Source organism: Hylobates moloch, unplaced genomic scaffold, assembly GCF_009828535.3.
Source record: "Hylobates moloch isolate HMO894 unplaced genomic scaffold, HMol_V3 SCAFFOLD_10, whole genome shotgun sequence".
In the NCBI taxonomy this organism is placed as follows: Eukaryota; Metazoa; Chordata; class Mammalia; order Primates; family Hylobatidae; genus Hylobates; species Hylobates moloch.
Genome location: NW_026652285.1, coordinates 69,690,720 through 69,712,515, shown reverse-complemented (window position 1 = coordinate 69,712,515; position 21,796 = coordinate 69,690,720). Strand labels below are relative to the sequence as shown.

The 21,796-nt window shown below is 48.1% G+C and overlaps 1 protein-coding gene across 1 annotated transcript in view; it reads right to left on the bottom strand.

Annotated features, from left to right (window-relative positions):
* Nucleotides 1–19,629, bottom strand: part of TMOD1 (tropomodulin 1) — a 91,835-nt gene extending 72,206 nt beyond the window's left edge. The window contains exon 1 of the mRNA XM_032164641.2: nucleotides 19,485–19,629. The gene's annotated coding sequence lies outside the window, so the exon portion shown is untranslated. The remainder of the gene's footprint in view (nucleotides 1–19,484) is intronic.
* Nucleotides 19,630–21,796: the final 2,167 nt, after the last annotated feature.

Here is a 21,796-nt window from a genome sequence, read left to right as displayed (position 1 = left end):
GAATTTTCTAGAGTACAGAAAAATGAAAACTAGGAAAGGACAGTCAACCAATCGATCCAAAAGCTGGGAATAGTTGTTAATTAAAAATAATTAAAGTCATCTAAAATAAATGAAAACCAAAGTTCACTAAGCTAACAGAAAAAGTCTCTGTCTCAGAAAGCAGAGAGCACATTTTATCAGTGTAAGCCTGTGCATGTGTGGGCCTATTTGCAGGAGAAATCCAAGTATATGACAGCTGGCTTGATAAGAAGGACTTGCTTCCCAAATACAGAAACCCCAGTGCCATCCTTTTCTCTAAGAATGGCTCAGCTTGGCCTAACGTCCTCCTTTGACCAGGCCCCAAGAATGCAATGCTCAGACCATAAATGGCCCCCCATCACTTGATCCATTTCTATTACTTCCAAAGAAAGCACAACCAGCTGACAGTGCTCTGGTTATCGATGAAAAAACCTTCCTGAAGGCCCTCAGAAAACAGCCTAATTTGGCTTTTCCTAAGTGAAGCCAGGATGAGGAGAGGATCCATGATCTCTGTGCTGAGGCCAAGAGGGACTCCAGTGAAGGGCTTGGAGTCTTCCAGAACCAACTCACAGAGATGTCCAGAACTGCCTTAAAACTAGCATCTCTTAGAGGGGCTGCAAACACAAGCTTTTGGTGCTTAAACGGGTTTTGGGTTATATGAAGTTCCCTAGGACTCTGGACTGCAGGACTTCTCAAAAATGTTGGTATGTGGGTATACAATGGAGTCTCCAAGAGGAATAGGTTGCAAGCAGAATTCCCCCAGTCTTTTTTATCATAAAAGCACGTCTCTGAGAAACTGCACCCAGAAATGGAATCTCACAAAACCAAGTTTGGAAAACACACTTTTTGCCTCACCTCTGAGTCACATCAGAACCATACAAGAAGGGACACAAGGACAGGAGCAGCTGGGACACACTTCTGGGGAACATCAGACAGGCTGGGAACCCTGGGCGCTTCTCATACTTGTTACCTCTTCCAGCTGCCTCATTTTCTAGATGCTTTATAGTAAAAGCCTTAGAAAAAGAGTCATGGACAGACCCTGGAGAATGGACCAGCCAGGCCGATGGAGCAGGAGAGAAAGAAATCCTTTATCAAAGCCAGCTTGGGGAAAAGGGGCTGGGAAAAGAGCCAGAAAGGAAAGGAGGTGGCAACTATGAGGACTGCTGAAGGAGGGATATGTGGTGGGGCATTAGGCCTCTCCTAGAGATCCCACTCCGAGGGGTGCAAATCATGAAATTTCCTCAAGAAGTCTCCTCTTACTGCACCCAGGAAAGTTAATGCACCATGTACACACCCCAAGGTGCTGTTGATTTCTAAAATCGTATTTCACAGGATTTAAAAAGCCCTTTCTAATGTCAACAGTCCTGTGAATATTATGGAGCGATGAGGCACAACATGAAATAAACTGAGAAGAACCAAAAACTCTAAGGTAAACTATGAAGCTGTCAGTTTCAAGCCACACTCATCGAGTTGGCTCACTAGGATGGTTGCTACGAAGCAGGATTCTCCTCCTGTGGTTGAGGAAATGGGAGTACTGGAGGTAGGGAAGAGACAGGGTGGGAGGGAGGCGAAAACAGTGTGTTCAGAGAGCCCACAGCAAGCTCCGTCTTAAAATATGGCTTGGAAGAGATTGTATTTTACAGCTGCTAATAAAAGGCCTCCATTTCCTAAGAGAAGAGGTGTCAGGGATAGAGCTTCATAGGACTTGTGGTTCATAGGACTTGCGGTTGGAGTGTTAATTGTGACAGTGATTCCCTGGGTGACCCCTGCTAAGTTCCTTCCCTCATCTGGGCCTCTATTTGCTCCTCTGAAAACTGAAAGCATTGACTGACCTGGCTGGTTTTTAAACTATGCCAACAGGAGATCTCAGGCTCTGAGAAAGTGCCTCCAGGGCCCCGCAAAGGGTTAGGGATAAGTGAGGGGGACTCACTTCTGATTTTACCTGATGTATTTATTTGAGTTCCATATAAAATTTCACTTGAAGAAAGGATTCTGTGGCTCAAATAAAAAGTGGAAAATCCCTGGACTGGGTTTCTTGGTCTGCGTAGTGAGAGGCTAACCGTACTCGCCCCCGTAGGGTATCGTGAGGATCATGGGGCAGCAAGCAGATGAGGCTGTAGCCTGGGGTTGACTGGTGCAGTCAACTGGCTTCACAGATATTAGCCATTATTATGAGGCTGTCGCTGCTGGAGTCTCTACCTTCTTTCCCTGAGCCATGCTGTTGTCAGGCTCTGAGGTCCCTCAGGATAGGACCCGTGTTCTATGTGTCTTCGTGTTCCCAGTGCCTCGCCCTGGGTCTGGCCCAGCAGTGTCACCTGAGGAACGGGCAATGAGCACCTCTGGGTCCTGGTCTAGGGTACTTGGAACCCTGGGCAAATCCCTTATCTTCTCAGAAGCTCTATTTTCCCATCTTTACCACGGAAAGATTGGACCAGATCTGAAGGGACTGAAAGTCTGAGAGGGGAGGGATGGGCAGGAAGAGGGTGATGAAGCCGCTGGGGCTCCCAGCATGGCCCACGTGCAGCAGCTCCTGGTGACCCTGAGCAAGAGTTAGTGACAGCAATAAAAGGACAGGTAAATATATTTAAAACACCATTGCAAACTCAAGTCTTCCGAATCTGGTGTCTATTTTACACTTACAGCATATCCGGCCACTCCGCTTCTCTGTGGCAGAAGCCTTAAGCCTCCGTTAAATATGAAAAAATAGAATTTACAAGCTGTGCCAGGAAGTAGCACTCGGCAGGTTGGACAGTAAAAATGAGGGAGTCAAAGGCTGAGGCCATCCATCAGGAAAGCCTCAGAAATGAAAGCTCCGAGAAGGAGCAGCTCCTGGAGTACACGAGGCTCTTTTAAATCTTTCACGGGCAGCCGGTCCAGTCACTTCTGCTAATGGCTTCTCCAGCATTGCCCGCCCATGTGGGAACACTCCGGAGGAGGCACTTATGCGGCATCATCTTGATTTATGGACTGCACTTCCTTGAGCTCAGGAAGAGCTGAGTCACAAGTTCAAATAAATATTTTCCAGTTATACTGACTTGTTATTTCAGCCACAGTGAACATCTTGAGGATGGGAAGGCAAGGTTGACTTAGAAAGTCCATCCTTTATGCCCCAAATATTTGTGGATTTGTCCCTCTCTTCCAGAAGACACTTTGGCCAAAGGGATTTTATGTCGGTTTCCCTCGTCACTAAATTCTGTATCCCAAGACAATGCCATCTACCTCCCTCTCCAGAATCTCTCTTCCCTCGGCTTCAGAGATGCAAGAGCACCTGCAATGTCCCCTGTCCCTCCTGAGAGAGCTGTCTCCCCGCTACTCCCCTGCACTCTTTAAGAGGCACCTCTCAGGGCAGCCATGCTTCATATCATGGGTCACCCCTCCACTCTCAGATGACTGGGCAGAGGGGTGCCTGGCTCAAGTGTAGCCAATTGATTGGAAGGCCAGTGACAAGGTCCCAAGGTGGCCCAAGACAAAGAAAAAACCAAAAACCAAAAAGAGGAGTTGGGTAAAAGAGGAGTTCTTAGCTCATTCATTTCTTAGCATTTGTATGTTTCCTGCGGATGCCCTCATCAAAGCCCCACAAACCGAGTGACAGAAACAACAGAAGTGTGTTGGCTCTCAGTTCTGGAGGTGGAAGTCAGAAATCAAGGGTCAGCAGGGCTGGCTCACTCTGAAGACGAATCTGTTCCCAGCTGCTCTGCTGGCCTCAGGTGTTCCTTGGCCGGCAGAGGTTCCTTTCCCTGTTTTTTTTCCTTGCAGTGTCTACCCCCTGCACGTGTCTGGGTCCAAATTTCCCCTTTTTCTGAGGACAGCAGTCATATTGGATTAGGGCTTCCCTAAGGACCTTATCACATTCACAGGACACATTCACAGGTGCAGCTTTTTTGGGGACACAATCCAACCCATAATAGCATGGAACTGGGACAGGAGGAGAAGAAGGGGCAGGTGTTGGGGCAGCTGTGGTGAAGAGAAGCTGGGGGGCCCATGGCAGATGTGTGGAAGCTGAGGCGATGGGGATGAGACTGGGCAAGGGAACCGAGTCCTGAGGGAGAGCTTGTGCTGCCCACAAGTGACGGAGCACACAGGACCCACCAGTGCCCAGGCCCCCCTCCCTCAGTCCTGGATGGTACAGCTCAGCCTGTTTCCCACGAGCCCCCTGTCCTCCCACGAGACTGTCCAGGCCCACTCATCTGGCTACGCCCACTCACTGTCCTAAGGGACCTTAATGAGCTCCCACTCTATGCAGCGAAACTCTCCTGGTTTCCCTGCTTCCTTTCTGAATCCTCCCAGGTCTCCTTGATGACGCACCACTCTTGGCCCACCTGTTTCTCTGGGCTCTGCCCTCTTCTCATGTTCTCCCTGGCTGGTTCTCATCTTCTCCCATGTGGGGCCTGCTACCTGCGATAAGCCAAGGACACTCAGATGGTGTCTGTCCAGCCCAGGCCTCTTCCTGAGCCCCTGCTCCCCGCTGGGTACCTCCCCCTAGAGTCCTCAGGCCCCACATTCCCAACCCTGCGTGCGTGTCCAGCTTCGGCACCACCGCCCTCCCCTGGCCTGGTTTGCAGCTCCTCTTCTGCCTGTCAGTCACCCAGGCCAGACCCTCAGGGTCAGCATAGACTCCACCCCCCACTCCCTAGCTCAGGGCCAGCCCACACTTGACAAGGCTCTTTCTCTTTTTTTAAACTTTTTTTTTTTTTTTTTTTTTGCTCTGTCACCCAGGCTGGAGTGTAGTAATGTAATCATAGCTCATTGTAGCCTCCAACTCTCAGGCTCAAGCAATCCTCCCTCCTCAGCCTCTCGAGTAGCTGGGACTACAGGTGTGCATCACCATACCCAGCTAATTAAAAAAAATTTTTGTAGAGATGAGATCTTGCTATGTTGCCCAGGCTAGCCTTGAACTCCTGGCCTCAAGCAATCCTCCTGTTTCAGCCTCCCAAAGTGCTGGGATTATACGTGTGAGCCACCATGCCCGGCCTCTCCCCCCTACCCCCACAGGCCCACTACCTTTTTGTTGTTATAGTTGCTTTTCAAATTGTGGTAAAATACACATAACATAAAATTTACCATTTTAACCATTTTTAGTCACACAGTTCTGTGGCATTAAGTACATTCCTGTTGTGCAACCGTCACTACTATCCATCTCCAGAACTTTTTCATTTTCTCAAACTAAAAACTCTGTCCCTATTAAACACTAACTCCCCTTTCTCTCCTCCCCCAGCCCCTGGCAACCTCATTCTCCTTTCTGTCTTTGTGAATTGGATTACTCCAGGGGCCACCGATGACTGGAGTCATGCTGTGTTGTCTCTTTGTGACTGGAATCCTGTCTCTTTAACATCCTTGGATCTGTCCCTCCTCTCCCTTCTCACGGCACTGCCTCTTATGATCTCGGTGAGTGCAGCAGTCTCCAAACTAGTCCCCTGCCTCAGTTCTCTCTCCTTCCTATCCTCACTCAACTCAGCCTCCAAATGATCTTGGAGAAAATCAGTCCTCATGCCACTCCCAAGCTGAAAACTCCAACTGCTTCCCAAGCTCCAACTGCTTCCCATAGATGGATAGAGAGCATGTCTTTAAAGCGCACCCCTCCACACAGGCTCCTGGCACCCCTGGTTGGGATACTGCCCCCCTCTGCTCCCACACCTCTGTGGGAAGCTCTAAGGAAGCAGCGCTGCCCCTGCCTAGCGGAGGAGACTAGGACTTCCCACATCTCTCTGTGTCCCCAGGCTGAGCCAGGGAAGATCACATCTGACATCTGTACATCTCAGCTCCCAGCCCCTGCCTGGCTCAGAGTGAAGGTGAAGTTACTGCAGATTGAACTGAATTGTCAGTCAGGGATACAGACCCCCGGGCGAGGGTGGAAAACTGAATCCTATCTCAGGCCAGTGACCGGCAGGGGAAGAAAGTCAACCAGCAATCGATTGGGTGGGCAGGGGTAGGGTAAGGTGTGGAAGGAGTAGACAAAAAGTAATGGAAGTTTGAGGGGACTTGGCTTCCTTAGTTTTTAAGGCTGAGATCAGGGTCATAAAAGGTGGTGCAATAATTATGCCAATAACCACTCCTCCGATGTGCAGAGACCTTTGCAGCTCATAAAAATATAACTACTTTTATGCTTGCAGTTTCATGTCCCCGGGGGCGTGTTGTCACCTGTGATGGGTTCCAGATAGAAGAGAGCAGAGGAGAAACAGGGAGAGGGAGAGAGCTGAACTGAGAGGACTGAGCTCTCTCAGTCACCAATGTCTTGATTCCAAACCATCCCGCTTCCCCTAAGGATGCCCTGTGTAAAATAGCCTCAGCTTCTCACCCTGCCTTGCTGAAAGATCCACCCAGGCAGGACTGGCTACATAATTTGCTGGGTCCAGTGCAAAGTAAAACAGTGGGACCCTTTGCTCAAAAGGCAAGAAAAAAGTGCCATTAAAGGTACCAAAATAGGCTGAGTGTGGTGGCTCATGCCTGTAATCCCAGCATTTTGGGAGGCTGAGGTGGATGGATTGCTTGAGCTCAGGAGTTCGAGAATAGCCTGGGAAACATGGCAAAATCCTGTCTCTAAAAAAGATAGAAAAATTAGCTAGGCATGGTGGTGCGTGCCTGTAGTCCCAGCTACTTGGGAGGCTGAGGTGGGAGGATTGCTTGAGCCTGGGAGGCAGGAGTTGCAGTGAGCCAAGATCATGCCATTGTACTCCAGCCTGGATAACAGCGTGAGACCCTGTCTCAAAACAAAAACAAAAAAAAGTATCAAAATATAAAGCTCTTCGTTTCTCCCATGGTCTCTCTCTTGATCTGGCATGGTGGTTTTTTTATTTTTCATTTTTGTTTTAGTTTACAAACTTGGTAGAGACAGGGTCTCGCTATGTTGACCAGGTTGGTTTCAAACTCCTGGGTTCAGGCAATCCTCTTGCCTCAGCCTCCCAAAGTGCTGGGATTACAGGTGTGAACCACCATGCCCAGACTGTCATGGTGTTTTTTCATTTATTATTAATACCGTGATCCACATAGTTGTCCGTGTACTGCACGAGAAGCCCACTGGCTGCCAATTTCTTTCTCTTATCACACCCAGGACCGACACATCCTGCCCTAGGGGAGGGCCAGGAAGTCATGTCAGGCATTTCCCCTTCCCACAGGCCACTGGCCCAACACAATCTTCTTGTCTGCCCCTGATCCAGGTAGCGAGTGTCCTGGTCCTGGCCGCTGCCGCAACGCAATCCTTTCGTCCACTTCTAATTCGGATTACCTAATGTCCTGGCACAGCAGCTGCAATATCATGGGCAATTCCCAAGGGTATTACAACCCCTGTGCCAGGACATTAGGTACCTGGATGAGCAGTAGATGAAAGGCCCTGCAGAGTTTTGAGCTGAATACACCAGGGGGCCTCACTGGCAGCCCAGCAGGAGTGGGAAGGGGGAACGAGAGGGTGCGAGGGGCAAGGGAGCTCTAGTCCAAGGACCCATCCCCAGGAAGCAGTGAGGCAACAAGAGGTGGGATCTCATGCAAGCTGAGGTTCTGAGCCCTGGCACATACTCCATTGGAACTTCACTTAAAAATATAAATTCAAAGATAAAATTATTAAGAATTTCAGCCGGGTGCGGTGATTCACGCCTGTAATCTCAACACTTTAGGAGGCCAAGGCAGACAGCTCACTTGAGGTCAAGAGTTTAAGACTAGCCTGGCCAACATGGTGAAACCCTGTCTCTACTAAAAATACAAAAAGAAAAAAAAAAAAAAAAAAAAGAAAACACACACACGCAAAAAAAAAAAAAAAAAAACCCACACGCAAAAAAAAAAAAAAAAAAACCCCAAAAATTAGCCAGGTGTGGTGGCGGGCACCTGTAATCCAAGCTACTCGGGAGGCTGAGGCAGGAGAATCACTTGAACCTGGGAGATAGAGGTTGCTGTGAGCTGAGATCGTGCTGCTGTGCTCCAGCCTGGACACAGGCTGTAATAAAACTGTAGTGCCAAAGTAAGGGCAATGACAGTCTTGCTGGGCTTTGTGCTAGAGCTCAACTCTGGGCCACACTCTTTTGTGGGGGGTGGGTGGTAATTATCTTTTTTAAACAAGACACTGGCTATATACAGTCAAGTGTGCAAGGCTTAAGTATACAACTCATGTAATTTTCCCACATTTATATACCTATGTAGACACTCAAATGAAGATACTAAACATCTCCAGCCCCCAAGAAAACTTCCTTAAACTCCCTCCTAGTCAATCTCCCTCAAAAGTAACTATTTATAATATATATAAAATAATATATTTATAGTACTATTCTGACCTTTAAGACTGTAGATTAGTTTTGGCTTTTTGAACATTGTATGGAAACATACAGTGGATGTGTTTTTTGGGCGTTTTTTTTTGCATCTGGTTTCTTTCATTCAACATTGTATCTGTGAGATTCACCTGTGCTATTGCGTGTAGTAACAGTTTGTTCTTTCTCATTGATGTGTAGTATTCCATTATCTGAAATATACCATAATTTATTTATTTACTGTACTTTTAATGGTCATTTAGGTTATTTCCAGTATTTGGTAATTATAAACAGTGCTATGAATATGTCTTTTGGGAGAAATAAGCACTTCCTTCTTTTGAGTGTGTACCCAGGAGTGGAATTGCTAGGTCATAGAGTGGGCATACGTTTAGTTTCAGTAGATGTTGTCAGTTTTCCAAAGTAATTTTACAATTTTACATTTCTACCAACAATGTATGAGAGTTCCAGCTGCTCCACAACCTTGTCAACACTTGGTACTGTCAGCACCTTCCTGTTAGCCATTCTGGTGGGCAGGTAGTGGGAACTCATTGTGCATTTCCCTGATGACTAATGATGCTGAGCATGTTTCATATGCCTTCTGGACATGTGGATGACCTCTGCTGTGAATTAGGCCTTCTCTCTTGAGTGGTGCTGAGTCCAGAGAAGGTGAACAAGGTGTCATATGAAGAACAGTTGAAGGACCAGGAGGAACATGGTCACACTCTCCAAACCTCTACTGGGCTCACCTGGGGAAGAGGGAACAGAAGAGGTCTGTGGCTCCCCAGAGGGCAGAAGACATAGATTTATTGAAATTACCAGGAGGTAGATTTCTGATAAGCACAAGGAACTTTCTAACAATAAAAACTGCCCAAGGGCCAGCTGGGCACAGTGACTCACACTGGTAATCCCAGCACTTTGGGAGGCAGAGGCAGGCAGATCGCTTGAGGCCAGGAGTTTGAAACCAGCCTGGGCAACATAGTGAGACCTTGTCTCTACAAACAATTTAAAAATTAGCTAGGTGGGATGGTGCACTCCTGTAGTCCCAGCTGCTCAGGAGGCTGAAGTGGGAGGATTGCTTGAGCCCAGGAGGAAGAGGCTGCAGTGAGTCCTGTTTGCACCACTGCACTCCAGCCTGGGTGACAAAGTGAGACTTAAAAAACAAACAAACAAGAAAACAAACAAAAACTGCCCAAGGGTACACTGGGCTAAGCCGGGAAGTAGTGAGCACCTGTCTCTATAGGCTGTGAGCAGCGATGGCAGAGCCCTGGATGAGGTCCTCCAGAGAGGGTTGATGTCTTGATTGATGGTGGTTGTTGGGGAGTTGACAATACAGGATTTAAGGCCCTTTAAGGCCTAGTTCTATTATGACAGATGTGTGTGGAGCCCCTGAATGGAGGAGGATGGGGACTTAGAGACCAGCTATTGTTAACAGACTTGTTTTCTGGCTCATTTGCAGTTATTTTCACTGGCTGATTTCATTCTCTTAGTCATTTGGGAAAGTACCTTCTAAAAAAACAAACACACTAAACATAGTGTTTGACTCCATCACTTTCTGCAGTTGCTATGAGCTTCATCCCAGAACACAATGAGCCATGCTCGATGCTCTAAACGTCAAAGTTGTCAAGTGGTTTAAATTGGAAAAGCCTGTGCGTGTGCGTGTGTGCGCGCAGGTGCATGTTTTCATTTTGCATCTCTTGGGGTCATCACGATGTCTGAGTCACCACAGCAATCATTTGTAAGCAACAGCGTTCCAGGAAAAGAGTCTGAAGACATCTCCCTGTCTCAGCTGGCCTGCCCACCTGCCCTCAAACCATGCTGCACTCCACTCCTCCCACGTCTCTGCAACTTTTCTGGTTCAGGCCACACTTAGCTCTCCCCACGCTCTGCCCCTTCCATTTCATTTTCCTCCACACCAGCAGAAGAGAGTTCTAGGAAGCCAACGATTGTAATACAAACGAGAGGCTATCAGAGTTCTTTGGGAGTTATTGCATTATCTTCGGGCACCCCTACTCCCACAAGAGTAAAAGCTACTTGAGGACAAATATCTCTGTCTCCCATGGTCCTTCACAAAGCCCTGCACCTGTCCAGTGCTGAAGACATATTCATTGAATGAATGAATGAATAAATGCCTAGCATTATTATTAGCTTTGATAGCCATAAGTCAAAAGCACTGGTAGAATAAAAGCTAACCTGTAGGCCGGGCGTGGTGGCTCACGCCTGTAATCCCAGCACTTTGGGAGGCTGAGGTGGGCGGATCCCCTGAGGTCAGGAGTTCGAGACCAGCCTGGCCAACATGGTGAAACCCCGTCTCTACTAAAAATACAAAAATTAGCCGGGCGTGGTGGTGGGCACCTGTAATTCCAGCTACTCAGGAGGCTGAGGCAAAAGAATTGCTTGAACCTAGGCAATGGAGGTTGCAGTGAGCCGAGATTGTGTCACTGCACTCTTGCCTGGGCAACAGAGTGAGACTCAGTGTCAACAACAACAAAAAAAAGCTAACTTGTAGAAAAGCTTGTGAAATTCATTCCTATCCTCATTCTCCATTTTACAAACATGAACTTCATCACGTTGCCTCATAGCAGGTGTTAATGTAAGACAGAGCTTTATGAAACACGTTTTTGTATTTTCTGAAAAACCAATATGAAAATTAATATGAACAACACCAAAAAGCAAATGGCAAACTGGGGGAAAATATATTTGCTTCATATTAAACAAAAGGATGATTTGTTTAATAGACAAAGAGTTCCTCCAATAAAAAAGCAGAACAGGCCAGAAAATGTGGAAAGAGGAAAGGAATAGACAGTTCACACAAAAGGAAATACTAATGGCTAATACACATATAAATAATAATAAAACTCACTTATAATTATAAAAAAGCAAATTGTGGAATGAGATATCAGTTCTGTCAGATTGACAGAGATTTAAAAGTCTGAGAATTCCCATTGTTGACAAGATGTGGGGAGACCAGTGTCCTCACACAGAAGAGAAGTTACATTGGTATACCCTTTTTCAGTTCGAGACCAGCCTGGGCAACATGGTGAAACCCCGTCTCACCTAAAAATACAAAAAATTAGCCGGGCATGGTGGCATGCACCTGTGGTCCCAGCTTCTGGGGTTTGGGGGAGGACCACTTGAGCCCAGAAGGTGGAGGTTGCAGTGAGCCACTGCACTCCAGCCTGGGTGAAAGAGTGAGATCTTGTCAAAAAAAAAAAAAAAAAAAAAAAAAAAAAAAAAAAAAACTCTATTAGCCAAAAAAACCCGAAACCCCCCAAAACAGCATAAAAATTCAATAAGACATTGAGTAAATAAATTAGAGACATACAGCAGACTACTATTAACACCATCCTTGAGGCTACTGTTGGCCACTTGTCACTGTACCTTATAATAGCAAGCTTTGTTTTGTTCTTACTGCATACCAGGCACAATGCTAAGCTCTTTACATGGATTATTTCTTGCAATCTTAATAATTGTGAAGCAGATACTTTTATTATCCCCATTTTACAGATGAAGAAGTGCAGACTATGTTAGTTTTATAGGGCTGTCATAATAAATGACCACAAACTGGATGGCTTAAAACAACAGATTTACTCCGTCTCAGTTCAGAGGACCAGAAGTCCAAAATCGAGGTGTCAGCAGGGTTGATTCCTTCTGGAGGCTTTGACGGGGAATCTGCTCCATGCCTCATTCCTACCTTCTGGTGTCTGGTGGCCATCCCTGACACTCCTTGGTTTGCAGCCACGTCACTCCAATCTCTGACTCCATCATCATCTGTTCTTACTAGTTATGCCGCCTATATAGGTTTAGTTTAAGCCATCTCAAGCCTTTTTAATGGCGTGTGTCCACTCTTCTTAAGACACCAGTCATAGGGTAGTTAGGACCTACCCTAATCCAGTGTGACCTCATTTTAACTTCATTAATTACATTTGTAAAGACCATATTTCCAGAGAAGGGTCACATTCTGGGGTGCTAGGTGGGCATGACTTTTGGGGGGAGCCTGTTTAACCCAGTAAGTATACTGACCAAGGTCACAAAGCTAATAAGCGGTAGAGCCAGGATTTAAATCCAGGCAGGCAATCAGTACTCATTACCAGTACTCCATGCTGCCGCCTTCCAATAATATAACAGCTCACACTTACATAATGTCCCAGGCACATCCTAAGCATTTTACATATAAGAACTAATTTCATCCCCACAACAACCCCACTTTATAGATGGGGACACTAGGCACAGAAAAGTTAAAAGTTGGCTGGGTGCGGTGGCTGGAGCCTGTAATTCCAGCACTGTGGGAGGCCAAGGTGGGTGGATCACCTGAGGTCAGGAGTTTGAGACCAGCCTGACCAACATGGCAAAACCCCATCTCTACTAAAAAATACAAAAATTTGCCAGGTGTGGTGGCGCATACCTGTAGTCCCAGCTACTCGGGGGGCTGAGACAGGAGAATTGCTTGAACCTGGGAGGCAGAGGTTGCAGTGAGCTGAGATCACCCCACTGCCCTCCAGCCTGGGTGACAGAGTGAGACTCTGTCTAAAAAAAAAAAAAAAAAAAAAAAAGAAATGTTAAAAGTTACCTGAGATTACAGAGCCAGTAACTAGTAGACCTTGGATTTGAATCCAGCAAGGTGGTCTCCAGAGTCCGTGTGTGTGTGTGTGTGTGTGTGAATCAGGAAGATAGATTGTGTCTCATTATGTGTAAATTGCTATTTAAGGCCCCCCAAAGGACTAATGAAGGATTTGAGTCTGCCCTTCATTGCTCCTAGTTTCCCTGGCCTTGTGCAGACTGATTCGGAGTCCGCCCTAACCACTATGCCCTCTGTCTAGTGGCCTGTCTTGACAGTATACTGAGGATTGGGGCTAAAAAAATAGTTCCCTCTCCTGAAAGACTGATTGATGTTCTTCCTTCTACTATCAGACACCAAGAGTCCTCCCATTCATCTCGTCCCCCCTTTCCCCTTGGCTGCCATGAGTCATCTCAGAGCCAATTTGAGTGTCCAAATACAATTGTCATCTTCAGCCAGGGCGCTGGCATAATTTTCTCTCTTTATTCTCTGTGTCGGGTGTTCTTAACCCGGACTTTTGAATAGGCTTCACGGGAATCACACACCCACTGAAATGATATGCAAATTGTTGTGTATATGAATATATTCATTTTTGTGGAGCAAGAATTCATAAGCTCTAATCAGATTCTCCAGGAGTTTCGTGATCTTTTTTTTTTTTTTTTTTTTTTTGAGACGGAGTCTTGCTCTGTCGCCCCAGCTATAGTGCAGTGGCGCAATCGCGGCTCACTGCAAGCTCCACCTCCCGGGTTCACACCATTCTCCTGCCTCAGCCTCTCCCAGTCAGCTACTGGCGCCCACCACCACGCCCGGCTAATTTTTTTTTTTTTGTATTTTTTAGTAGAGACGGGGTTTCACCGTGGTCTCGATCTCCTGACCTCGTGATCCGCCCGCCTCGGCCTCCCAAAGTGCTGGGATTACAAGCGTGAGCCACCGCGCCCGGCCGAGTTTCGTGATCTTAATCTGCAGAGTTTCTGCCTATCTTTCTAGAATTTCTGTTCTTACTAGTTACATTGGCCATGTAGTTTATTTTTTAAGCCATCTCAAGCCTTTTTACTGCTGTAAGTGGAATACAATATAAAACCATAGTAAGCAAATGCGTGCAATGTTGCTATCCATTCTGAATTTTTAAATCTCTCTTGGTTCGCATGGAGGAAGTCTGTCCTCATGTCTCCCTCTCTCTTACCTTCACTTTGCACACTTCTGAGTGGTTTTGATGTCTCAGGGTCTCAGATGTCTCAGGTTCCCACCCCAGCACTGGCCAGGCACCCATCTTGTGCTCATAGATCCAAACTTGCAAGAAGTTTGCTGACCAGAAAGAGCCCTTGATTTTGATCCAAGGCACAAATGAATTCATTTGTAGATTTAAAAATCCACTATCTTAATGCAATGGCCAGGAGGAAGCTTTGTGGTAACTAGCACTCATCTTGGTGTTCAAAATGTGGTAGTTTGTAGATACTAATCAATACCACCTGACTAGATGTTTATTAGAGCTTATTAGGAATTATTAAGTTTATTTTCTAATCAACTTATTAGAGCTTATTAGAAGCAAGGAGCTTTTTAGAAACTCAGAATCTCAAGCCCCATCTCATACCTACTGAACCAGAATCTGCATTTCTGAAAAGATCCCAAGTGATTTCAATGCACATTAAAGTTAGAGAAGCACGGATATAAAACAAGAAAATTCATTTCTCAAGTTTGTCAAACCCTGGAGAGCACTTCGGTTTTCTGGAATTGGATGACCTGGGACAATGCCTACTAGGGTTCACTGTCCTATTACAAAAGGTAGGTAACAATACTTGCTGTTCCTCCCTTATGGGGTTACTGTGAATTTCAAATGAGCTCTTGGATTCACACACTAGCTACGTATCATGATGGGGCTGATAGGAGCTGGGGAGCTGGCAGTGGGGAGCAGAATAGGTGTGGTCTCTGCCCTCACAGAGCTGATGATTTGGTCGGGTAGGAGAACATGCTGTAAATGCTGGTTGGTGTTGTGTGACTGTCATGGTTATCACAGAGCCTTCATTCATTTATTTCATGCATTCATTCATTCATTCAGTGGTCAGCCATTTATTAAAATCTGAAGTGCCTGTACTATGTCACACAGTAGGCTCTGAGCTGCACATGGGGAAGCAGAAATAAAAGAGTCAGAAACCTCGTCCTCAGGGATCTTTTAGTCTAGCCAGAGACAGAGATACATCATTGGGTGATTCCATTTAGAACACACTCAGAGCTGGTGCTCTGAGTTGGCACAGGGGGCTGTGGGGGTACAGGTAAATCAATGAAGAACTTTGCTTTTAAGGGTGATTACAAGTTCACAGACTGAGAAGAGGGAGAACAGCACTGAAGGCTGAAAGAACAGCACGGGAAAGGCAGGGAGGCATGAAGGCACAGCATGCTTTTGCCATGACCAGAAGGCAAACAGAATTTGGAGGAGTGCCTAGAGATGATTTTGGAGTAGTAGCTTGAGGCCTGATCTTAGAGGCTAAGGAATCTGGTCTTTATCCCTTCGGAAATGGGGAGTCCCTGAAAGAAGAGAATTGACGCAGGTGAAGATCTTTTAAGAGCAGCATGGAAGAAGGAATGACTTGAGGCAGAAATACCTTTAAGAGGCTCTGAGAGCAGCTTACGGGAGAGATGAAGTCCTAACTGGGGTAGTGAATGTGGCGATAGAAACAGATGTAAGAGAAATTAAGGAAGGCAGCATTGACAGGACTTGGTGGGCAAATGAATGGGGTGGTGAAGAGAAAGGAATCAGGAGGCAGAGATGTCTATAGATGAGGAGCACAGTCCAGCTTGATGCAAGAATTAGGGAGCTGTGAGGTGATTGGAGTTGTGGGAGTGAATGAGACTGTGAGAGAGTGTGCGGTGGAAAGAGAATAGGGGTAGGAGTGGCACCAAGGCACCAACAGCAAAGCGATGGGCAGCAGCGATGAGTCTATGAAGGAGGCTGAAGGATGCCCAGAGGCAGTTCTGCTTTCCTTCGTTCCTTTAGGCACAGAGAGCAACAATGCAGTGGTCACAACTCATCACCCTCCAGAATCATCTCTAGAAATGGCCCTGGGGTCACCATCCTTGAAGCCCCAGAGTGAGTGGGGCCTGAGGCTGGGACCCCTGAAAACATGAACTGAGACAGGGATGGACACGCGTGGACGGACGCAAGCCCTTGTCTCCCTCTCCCTCCCTCTTTCCTCCTCACAGATGGTAATGTCCAACCCTTTCACAAATCATTTTTTTCTCTGAAAGAAAACCAAAAGGACATAAGAGAAGGAGAAACAAAAGGCATGCTTGAGTTTGTTCAGTTTTTCAGATCAGACAAAGACCCAACACCACCTAACACGAAAGAAAACCTCCCAGACCGTGTCCTAAGTTGACTCCAATGAGCTCATTCTCTCATTGTCATTAAGAGCAAAGAGAATTAGGTTCCATCATGATTAGCCAAAGGAAGATTTTACAAAACTAAACAAAAGAGAGGAAATGGCCCCGGAATTGTGCTATCTGGTTCATGCTTTTCCATAGAAACAGGCCTGTGGTTTTAAACTGATAATGGCTCCTAGCCGCCCAATAATTGATGTATCTGGTGTTCTGGCTTTAAGGGAAAAGTGAACTGGCCTCTTTAGAAATGTTGGCAGCCTGGCCGGTCCATTAGTAAGACTGAAAAATCAAAACATTGACTGGAAAAGGCCATTACGACTGGGCTCAGCAGGAGTCATCGATATATGATGTCATTTCAGAAATAAATAAGCCAAGGTCATGAGGCCCCGGAGCAGGGTCAAAACACTCTTCACTGCCCATCACCATCCTCCATCGCAGATACTGGTCTGCCAGAGACACAGGGGTCTGAGCCAGGATCTGCTTCATTTTACCTTTTTTTGCTCATTCCAGGGGATGAAGGCCACCTGCAGAGTCTGTGGCATTCTGCAAGTCACTAAGGAAGGTCCCCAATCCTCATTATGGGCACACCTTTTAGATTCTTCTTTAACTCTCTCCCCTTTCCTGGGTTCTTCTCACTTCTTGCCATACTCTTTATCCTAGAATGCCTGCCTCCCTTCTGTCCCTTGTCCTCAGTTCCTGCTACCTTCCCTCTCCCCTCCTTTCTCATCCAAGCTTTTAGAAAAGAGTTGCTGGCTGTGTGGACAGCCTTCTTCAGTCTACAGCCTGAAGAAGTGGAGGACTTCTTCAGCTCCTGTTAGCTCCTGCCTTTCCCCCTCACCACAACTAATACTATCATTGCAATATCAGGCTCTGGGCTGAGGGCTTGCCCTGAATCATCTCACTTAATTCTCACAAGTAGCCCCTATGAAATGGGGCTATTGTTATCTCCATCGTATAGAGGAGGAAACGAGGCTCAGACAGGCTGAGTCACAGGCAGATCCCATTTTTGAGCCTGCTGCAATGCCCTGGTCAAAGTCACTCATGATCCCTGCCAATCCTGATGGTCCTTTCCCAGTCCTCATCCCCCTACTCCTGTCTCTCCACAGCAAGTGACACTGCCCACCTCTGTCCTCCCTTGGCACTTGGGAAAGCCACTCTCTCTCACTCCTTCCCCAGCTCCTCCTTACAGGATGGGTCATGCTAGAAAGGCTTCCAAGGAGACTCCAAGGCCTCTCCACTCCAGGTCCACTAGAGACCATCTTGTCCACCCCCTCATTGCTCAAGGTTGCTCTGAGTGGGTGGCAGAGTTGGGGCTGGAGCCAGGTATCCTAACCTCCAGGCCAGTCCACCTCCCATTGCTCAGAGCTGCCACACCTACTTTGCGTTTTCTGTTTTTGCTGCGCTGCAAGAAAACGCCCTACCCTGGAGGAGGGAGAAGGTGTGAGACCCTGATAAGGTGGGGCGGAGGCTATTTTTAGAGGACACTGGCTTTCATCTTAGGCTGGGAGGAACTCAAGGGTCAATGGCTTTCTAAAACACGGGTTCGTAAGACTAGCTCATTAAATACACCAAAGTGACAGTGTTCTTGTTTTCACTCTGCCTGTTGGTTGTGTGGCTCTAACTGATGGAAACTTTATTATCTGACTCCATTTCCTGTTAACTCTTTTGTCTGTAAGTCTTTGAGATGGCTTTAGAAAAAAACATACAACAGAAAGTAAAGTAGAAGCAAAAAGGAAACTTCAGGATGAGGGCGCTATTGTCCAGACAAGGTAAAGTCCCGAACAGCAGCAGATTCAAGAAGAGGGGGCATTGATCGGGTGCTCCCAGAGCTCCCGGATCTGCCTGAGCAGTGGGAAGGGTCCGGAAAGAGATGGGAAAGGCTGGGAGACTGCAGACCTTCTGGCGTGACCGGCCCTGTGTGACCTTGAGCAGGGGGCTCTGCGGCCCAGCACGGAGGACAAAATGGCAGTCACCTCTGCAAGAAAGATGGGGTGGGGGCCCTAGGGGTTCTCACGCCGAGGGCCCAGCACCTGGGTTCAGGGTCTGGTTCTGCGATTCAGACACGGAGGAGCTTGGGCCAGGTCGTCTCCGAGAGTCTGAGGGCATAGGGCGAGGGCCGGAGACAGGGTCTGTAATAGTAGCGGTGGGTGAAGGGTGTAGGAGGGGGCGGCGCTGCGCAGATTGGAGGACGCATCATAGGCCCGGTATAGACCGGGAAACTGTGGCCAAGGAGCGGCTGAACTGGAATCCCTGCCCCTGCCCAGCTCATCGCATCTGAAGCTGTATGGCTCACAGGCTGCTTTGCCAAGGCAATGCCGGCTACGCAGCAGAGAGATGCCCATAGGCACCCCAAAAGTGCACTTCCTAGGGTTGTACGGCTTAGGATATCCGACGGCCTTAGTGAGTCCCAGTACACGATCGAGTCTGGGGCAGCCAGTCTCCGATTTCTGCAGCTTCTCCGGATGTGCGCGGCTGGGACCCCAGCGTCCCAGGCCCGGAGCGGGTGAACAGGTGGGGGGAGCGCAGGCGGTCAAGAGCGCGCCCTGCAGCTCTCATGGCTTGGGCTCCCAGCTCCATCTCGGCTACCAAACCTCGCCCCTACAAATGGGAAACTGAGATCCAGAAACAAGAGGGGGATTGCCAAGGCTATGCCGAGACCCGGCGTCAACCTGGGGCTCCCGCCTCCAAGCTCTTTCCAGCTCCACTTGGCCGCGTAGCGCGTGTCGTGGTGCTTTAAACCTTGTCTCTCGCAGTTTGGGAAACTTCTCCTGTCCCAAACACTTTCAGCGCGAACCTGGGCTCCACGTCCAGTCGAGCCCTTACGCCCCCACTCCCACCCCCAGACTCTTGCAGGCGGAGAAGAGGCCGCGCCCCCGAGCCCGGCTCCGGCTGGCACCTGTACCCAGCTGAGCGCCCCGCGGGCTCAGAGCCCCGCCGCGCAGGAGTCCTGCGGGCGGCGGGGGCGCCCCTCCGCCAGGACCCCAGCCGGGAAGCCGCTCCTCCAGAACCCCGGGTCCTTCTCGCGTTCACAGACGCGGTGCGGAGGTCCAGAGCGGAGGGCGCCCTGGCCAGGGCTGAGCGCGCGGGGAGGCGGGGACTGGAGCGCCGGGCTCGGGACCCCGAGACCCGGGCTCCCTAGCCCCAGAGGCAACCCGAGGCGGCAGCTATTTATAGAGGGAGCCACGCTCAGTCCCTCTTGGCGGCGGCGGCGACAGCTGAATATTTTGCCCAGATATGGCTGAGGCCCCGGAGCGGGGGCAGGGAGCCCCGCGAGCGCGAGGGGGACCCCAGGCGGGGTGGGGGCTTACCCGGACGCAGAGCGGTGGGGCCGGCGCGGACGCGGGCGGCGGGACAGGCGCGGGCGGCGGGCAGATGGACGCGGGCGGCGGCCGCGGTGCTCCGGCGGACGGCGGGCGGGCGAGCGCAGCGCGGGGCTGGACGAGCTCCCGGGCGGCCGCGGGCGGGCGGGCGCTGTGGGCTCCGGGGGTGGGAGCCAGGGGCGGTCCCGGCTCGCGCTGTCACCGGGCCCCGCCCCGCCCGCCGCGGGCTCCCTCCTTCCCTCCCCCTCCACTCGGGGGCGCCCGAGCGCAGCGCACCTCCCTGTCGGGACGCGGCCCTGGGCCGGGAGCGCCGGGAGCGCCGGGGAGTCGGGCTGCAGCCGAGCGAGCGCGGGCCCCTGCCTGGGTCTCCTCCGCTTCCCCGCTGGTACCAGGAAGAGTTTGAGCGACGGTAGAGTTATGTGGGAAAAGGTGGGCAGATTTGCATTCCTCTGGGGTTTAGAATTTAAGATTTTGAGAACCTGAAGTCCTCAATTTTGATGGACCAAAGCCAGCTAAGCGGCCGCTGCACCTTCACCTCTGATTGAAGCGCCGCTCCGTCCGTTTCCCAGCAGCGCGGCCAGGTGGGCTCTGAGCCGCAAGCTTTAACCGCGATCGTTTTGTCTACACGTAGTTCCAACACGCAATCGAATGCATTCTCTTTACACTGAGAGCGAGTGGAGTGTCTAAAATACTGATTTTAAATGACCACAACAAAAAGACCCACTTTCTTAAAAGGCTTTTTTTTTTCCCCAGAACAAACCACTTTAGGTGGTTTATCCCAAACACAATTTTAAGTATTTTAATAAACAAATGTCTTATGCAAAGGAATTTATATAGAAATAGGAAAACATCTTATTTTGGATTATTATGGGAAAGCTTTTGGTAGGGTAGACCTTAATAAAATCAGCTCTTAATCCTGATGTATAGATTATAAATGAGAAACACTCATTAACCAAATTTTGTTTCTCAAGAAAATGAATTCCTCTAAAGTCCTCACAATTAGAACGCTCGTTTCAAGGGGCATATGCCGTACATTTAAAAATAAGCAATGCTCTAATATTTCAGATTATTTTAAAATATTTTTTGTTGTGAATCAAACATAAAAGAACATACAACGTAAGTTATGTTGTATGTGTAAACAAAATAAATGTGCAGCTTCATGACTTTTTACAACGTGAACACCTGTGCAACCATCACTCAGAGAACATTGCCCGCAGCCCAGAAGCCAACCTGTCCCTCCTGGGTCCCGACTCCCCTCTAAAGATGATCACTTTCTTGACCCTTACGGTGATCATGTCCTTGTTTTTTTCTTCCCTCTGTAGTATGTCTTCATTTGTTCGAATCTGTTGTTAATTTGTGGTTTCATGCAGCTGTAGTTTTCCACTGTATGAATATACCACAGTTTTAAAAAAAAAATCCATGTGACTATTAATGGGCATTTAGGTTGTTTCCAGGTTTTAGCTATTACAAATAGTGCTGCTGTGAACATTCCTTGCCGGAATCCTCCTGTCCACGCGCACAGCCTGCTGTTGGAAGTGCTGGGTGATAGAGAAAGCCTAACCTCAACTTCGGCAGAGATAAGGCTGAACTCTTCCAAAGTCATAGTACCATTGTACAGTGCAGTTTCCCATCTTCAACAACACTTGGAAGTTACAAAAATTGAAACACTTTAGAAATTCTGATACGTGAGTAATGGTATCTCACTGCGTTTCGAACTTGCATTTCCCTATATCCTAATGTGTTGAGCATCACTTCATATTTATTGGCCAATTGGATTTGTTTTGTGAATTGTTCAAATTTATTGTCCATTTTTCTTCTGGATAGTCCTGTGTTTTGAACAGATTCAATGGTGTGTGTATCCTCAGTTATATTCCACTCTTTTGCCTTTTCACTCTATTAACATATTTTGATAAACAGGTGTTCTTAAATACAGTCTATGAATCTTTTCCCTTATTGGCAGCACTCTGTGTCCTGTTTAAGAACTCTTTCCTGTTCCTGGGTTATAAAGTTATCTTCCTGTGTTATCTTCCCACCTTAGCCTTTCATGTTTAGGTTTTTTTTTTTTTTTTTTTGAGATAGGGTCTCGCTTTGTTGGCCAGGCTGGAGTAAAGTGGTGTGACCACGGCTCACTGCAGTCTCAACCTCCTGGGCTCAAGCTAACCCCTTAACCCCCACCTCAGCCCCTCAAAGTGCTGGAATTACAGGCATGAGCCACCATGCCCAGCTATTTAAAAAAATGTAAACAAATGTTTTCTGTAGAGATAGTGGACTTGCTATATTGCCCAGGTCAGTCTCAAACT